This window comes from Muscardinus avellanarius (assembly GCF_963383645.1).
Source record: "Muscardinus avellanarius genome assembly, chromosome: 14".
Taxonomy (NCBI): domain Eukaryota; kingdom Metazoa; phylum Chordata; class Mammalia; order Rodentia; family Gliridae; genus Muscardinus; species Muscardinus avellanarius.
Window position 1 is genome coordinate 62,648,569 of NC_137800.1, and position 6,029 is coordinate 62,654,597.

Genomic DNA, 6,029 nt, shown 5'->3' on the forward strand with positions numbered 1-6,029 from the left:
AAATAGAACTTTAAGGGAACATTTTTTAATTAATTTTTCAAAAGGATTGTTTTAAAAACCAAAGGGTCTGAAGGCTGCTGCCCATCTGGATGGACTGCGTGTGAAGTAGCTTCCAGGCCTCAGCCTTTTTTCAGCACATTTTTTGGATTGTTTCACTTCTGAAGCAATTGAGAGCCGCACCTAGCACACTTTACAATATGATTCCAATATGAAGGACTGTACTTCCTAGCAGCTTCTTGAGAATTTCACTGGAAATGGACCATTCTGAAAGACTGATCGAATATCAATATGACATCAGAAACATTGTTAACACTGATATGTAATAGCACAGTTCTGTCTTCATTCCGCTTTGGTGATATTTAAATTGATTCTCTGTTATAAGATAAGAGTAAGCTGATGATTTAAAGTCTAGAGAGAATAGCATTCATTATAAATAAAGTTATCTTTTGTTTTTTTTAAGGAATGTGTTAGTAGAATTTTGTTCTAGAGAAGTAGAAGTATCAATCTGAGCTTTAAAACTTGTTTTACTCTCATACATAAAAATATTCTTCATAGAAAACACGCCGTAAGTTTTAGGTAGAATACAGGCAAGGCAGTAAAAGCAGCAGCATCCTACATCCCATCAGTATGCGTCACAAGAATAGTCTGTCCTGGTCATAAAAGAAGTATTGGAAGAATCACGAGTAGGACTTGTTAACTGAGAGGAAAGCAGTTGACATGGCCCATGTCCCTGGCTCCAGGAAGACAGCCTCTGAATCCTTGGAGTTTCCCAAGTGATAAGGTCTCTCAGTTGTTTCAGATTCAGGGCTAGCCATGCTGGAAAAACTTAAGGATGTGGCTATGGGGTTGGGGTTTTGAGGGACATCAAAGCGGCCAACCTCCAGGGAGAGGAAGGAAGCTGAAGGTGAGGCTCGGTCAATCAGATGGGCAATGTTTAATCGGTGAACCATATGGCCACACACTGGTCTCCAATGGAGAACCACACTGATGTCGGGAGTGCTTCCTTGGTTAAGACTCATCCCGAGAACATGGAAGCTAAGCACTGCAGCCCTCCTTGACCTGGCCTCATGGGTCTTTCAGCTTATCTTGATTGGTACCTTTACAGTAAAACTGTTTTAGGAAGTACACTTCAAGTTGTGGTACATTGGACCAGAGGGGATACAAGCCCTGTACTTGTTACCAGTTTAGGGACCCTATCACTTGCGAAGCTCCAAGGATTTAGAACCTGTCTATCCTTCCAGCACTTAATTCTTCCAACACATCGTTTGTGACCAGGAGCAAATTATCCTTGTGATGCATACTGATGGGGTGCAGGATGCCATTGCTTTTACTATCTTGCCTATATTCTACCTAAAGTGTGAGTGCTGGGGGAGCCCAGGTTTGCAGTTGGTGTGTGTAATGAGAGCAGCCATGGAGACCGTCTGGTTCTTGACATTGCACTTAACTCGATACTTGGGATCAGATTTTCACTTACAGGTTATCAGTCAAATAACAGTTGTTACTCTTAGCATTTTCTGGGCTCTTAACCAATTCCCAAGTGCTTTTTATCTTAAGCTCTCTTTTGTTTTTATTTGTGTGGTGCTCGAGAATGAACCCAGGAGCACTGTACTCTGAACTACATCCCCAGCCCCATTTTATTTTGGGGGAAAACAGGGTCTTGTCAGGTTTTTGAGAGCCTCACTAAGTTGCCAAGGCTGGCCTTAAACCTGTGCTCCTCCTGTCTCAGCCTCCCAAGTACTGGGATTAGAGGTATGTGCTACCACTACCATATTCATCTTAAGCCCTCTGTATTGTAGATTCTGAACCTACTTTACATTCTAGATTCTTCTTCAAAGGGTGTAGAACTGTTGCAAAATCTGACCAGGATAATGAGCTAATGTTGGTTACCATTGAAAGTACTTATGAATTATGAAATCACATGTGCCCTCTAAGCTATGTTGTTATCACTCTATTAGATTCACATTATGAAATCACATATGCCCTCAAAGCTACGTTGTTATCACTCTATCAGATTCACATAAATGCATCTTCATACTCAAAACCTTTGCTGTTTCTTTCCTAATTAAGCACTTGATGAGTTTCCCTATTACATTTTTGAACAAAAGTTTTTCCTACTTTTATTCTGCTTTTCATTTATCTCTGTTGTACATCATTGTACCAGCCCTACTGAACCAGCCATCGTAAACTTTTTAAACAGGTAATGTAGCATCACTAGCATGACTGCTTCATTGCCATTACAATATACTTGTTCATTTTCACGGGGCCAAGTATGAACCAGGCCTTATACTAGATTATGTTTCTTCAACATGTGCACAGAGGAATGAGAAAGGGAAGGATAAAAATCAACATGAGGTGGTTTTAACATCATGCTGGGCCATAGCATTTCAATACCTCAAGATACCTGGAGAAGGGTAAAGAAGGAGTCCCCAAATCAACCCCCTGAGGGATAGAAGTAGGCGCCTTTATTCACAGGCTGTCATTAATGGATTGCTGCCTGAGGGCATCAATTAACCAAAAAACCTACCCTGGGGGAGATGTATGTGTTGGGAGGTTCTTTGGGCCTCTGAAACATCAGAAGAGCAAAGGGCAAACAAACAAGAAACCAGAGTGCAGACTTGAGGGAAGACTTAACCAGTTTCAAACTACCTGCACAGTGTAAGCAAGAAGTTGATAGCCATCCTCACCCTCTTCTGCCCTCTGTTCTAGATTTATTTCACCTGTGACCTATTGCTGCAGCTGATGGCTTCCCTATAGGATGATGGAGACATCTGAGCTTTCAGTTACTGTGCCCTTAAGTCACTACCGCTGCAATTGACAATTTGTCATTTGCACTGGGCATGAGACAGTCCAGTGAATACCCCAGCTTTATAAACATACAGCCTTTTTGTCTTTATTACGTTCGACATAATATTAAATCTTTTTATGTCACAAATTCTTATAAGAATCTGAGTCTCTTCTCTACCTTGTTGTCCAACAATACAAGACGCACGACTAATAGTCTGCCGTCATTACTTTAATTTATATGGCTCCTACTTTATTTCCTGGCCAAAGAGCTCTTTCATGGAGACCAGAATCTCTAATCAAATAGTGAAGTGAGAAGCACAAATTCTGCCATTGAGTTACTACGAGGTTTTATGAAAAGGGCCAGTTCCATTTCCACTTCTTGGTTCCCAGGCTCTTGTTCTGAAGCTATTAGGGGGAACAAGACCTATCTCTTAGCTGTTGGTTGTGTGAGTAGAAGTAGCCTGGACAATAGCATCCCAACCCTCTTGGGGTATTTGTTCTAAGTAAAGAGTCTTGCTGATGTTCATCAGACCAAGTCAATGAGCTATCAGGCTAATTGCCTCCAGGTGATATAATATATGTAGGAACAGTGAATCCCTTGGTCATGTGCCATTGTTCCACCTCCCTTACCTTCAAGTGTCTTCTTTACTCAGTGGCAATATGTCAGTGTAATGGTTTGAATGAGAATGTCTCCCTAGTACTCACAGAAACAAGGAGCAATATTGGAAGTAGGACTTGGCTGCTAAGGAGGGCTTTCTGGGCTATAGCCTTGGGATTATATATGGTTCCTCTTCCTCTACTCTTCTCTGCTCTGGCCTCCAAGATGTCAGGATCACAGCCCTTGTGCTAAAAACTGTGAGTAAATAAATCTTCCTTCCTCTTAGTTTCATGGTCAGTCATTTAGCATATATCAGTGAGAATGCTAAGACAGCCAGAAAACCATGTAAGTCTATGAGAGAGTAGTGCTGGCAGAGACACTGTGATCAGGGTATTCATACCAAGAGAGATGTCAATTCTATAAGGACAAACTCTAGCTCTTTCCAGGATGCTGATCCTTTGGGTCATCAGTCATGATGGAATTGCCTTCCTTTTCTAGGACAGCCATTTCTGCAATGAGCCCTAGTATTGCCTTTATTCTTACTCTCTCTTCCTTTTCTTTGTGTCTACTATCTGCTTCTTGGTATGACCTTCTATACTCCATGGATGCAGGTTTTTGGCTCAGATTTCTGTTTAAGGAGAAAGAAAATTAAAAAAGAATATCGCTCCCTGAAATTTGCCAGACTCTGAATCATTACAGGCTTTATATTCTATGTCACATGTATCTTTCCAGGTATCTAATACTTATCTCCTGTTCTCTACATCCAATAACCTGTCAAGACCATAAAAGACCAATAAGGTGATCTGTAAAACTTCATGAAAATCAAGGTTTTTGCATGTGCCAAATCATAATAGAGAATACGAGAGTTATCCAGATCCTAGAAAAAGACATTGAGTGTGTATTGAAATCATTTTCATAAAGGAGACAGCTACTCTTGTTCTGCATTACCAATAGAGCTTTTTTCCAGATCAATCACCACATAAAAAATAGAGACCCTCCTTTTATTCTAGTAAAAACCAAATACCTTGCATAATGACTGCTATTGGAGCTGCTGTTTGGCTAGGTTTAGAGTGTTATACACAAAATTCGGGACCCATGGGTTGAGAGAGACCATCACCACACACAATAATGAAAAGGCAGGAAGGGGGTGTTATTGGGGAACTAGCTCAACCTAGGGTCCGAGTCTCATCCAACACATTGGAACCTTGACAAGGACCCCGAGTCTTTGTTCCAAGGCAGTTTTATACATTTCAGTCACTCAGGCTGTGATTACAAAGGAGTTTTCTTTAGACCAAAAGAAATTCTTACCGCTGTTATCACAAGCAACAGACAGGATACTTGGTGCCTCCCATTTAGTTTGTGCCTCCTGGGGTTTGTTGGGAGTTTTCATTCTGACCCAGGTGCCAAAACTGGCACTTAACTGTTAGTTATATTCCTGGGAAACTGAAACTTAGGCCTAGTGTGTTTGCTGTATGGATGAAGCCTGTCATGGCCCCACTTTGGTCCTACTATAGTAGTTCCCCAAGATATACCATGATCCATCTAACTACTCCAGAAGCCAAAAAAAAAAAGTTAATTCAATAGGGATATGACAGAGGTCATTGGTCCTACATTTTTAAAGTCTTAGCCACTGGCACAATCTCTTAAATTCCTCCTAGGTGCAATTAGGGTCTGATTTCCTATTTGTACAAGGAAAGATAATTTCAATAGTGTCCACTTGCCTTGACTAACCAACCCCAAATAAAACAAAACCAAAATAAACAGAAGGGCTACTGATCAAACGGCTAGCATCACCTGTTCCCATAAAAATAGAAATCTGACCCATAACTCTTACCACAGATTAGATGATACTCCAATAGTTTTCACACATACGAATGCCCTAAGGAATCCAGAAACCCACTGGATACACTGTCAGAAGACTATAGCCAGAACTCCTTTTATTACTTCTCTACTTTGAGTCCACAGTGTCCACTTGGTTCCTGTGTTGGTAAGAATCTGGTAATTCATTTTCCATAGTCTATAAGTCCTTGGGTGAATGTTTCACATTCCTTGAGAGATGTATTTGAAATGCCTATTAAAGACACTTGAAGCAGCACTGCAGCATTCTCCTCAAGGGACTTGTTCCCCCCTCCTGCGTTTTAAAGAGGCTGCATCCTCCCCTATTCCTCTGATTGGTCACCTTAGTTGCTTCACTATAGGGCCCTTTCTTTAGCTCGACCTCTTCCTATTGTCCCTTTCCTCCTAGTTTTTGCTGATTAGGGGAAGCATCTGATTTTTATTTTCTGCGATATTTCTCTGTGCATGCCGCGTTGCAAGTATTGATCCCACTCTTGACAGAGGGGCCGCAATTTGACTCATGGTTGGGTCGCTGATATTTAGCTGTCGCAGACTCAGCGAACTCGCTTCCGCCACCACTGGCAATATGTCGCTGCTGCTACGCCCCGGCCGTGAGGCTGGTATATTTCTTTTCTAGTTTTGAGCTCTGCTCTGAGTCCCTGGAGGTTGTGCTGAGCTTGGCCCCTGGCAGCTTTAGATGCTCCTTGTGCCAAAAAAAAAACTGCTGAATTATACCTGGTTTTCCCGCAGCTGCTCACTTCAGCTCCGTGTCCACCCCTCCTCTCTGGAGCCTGGTGGGTTGTTGAATGCG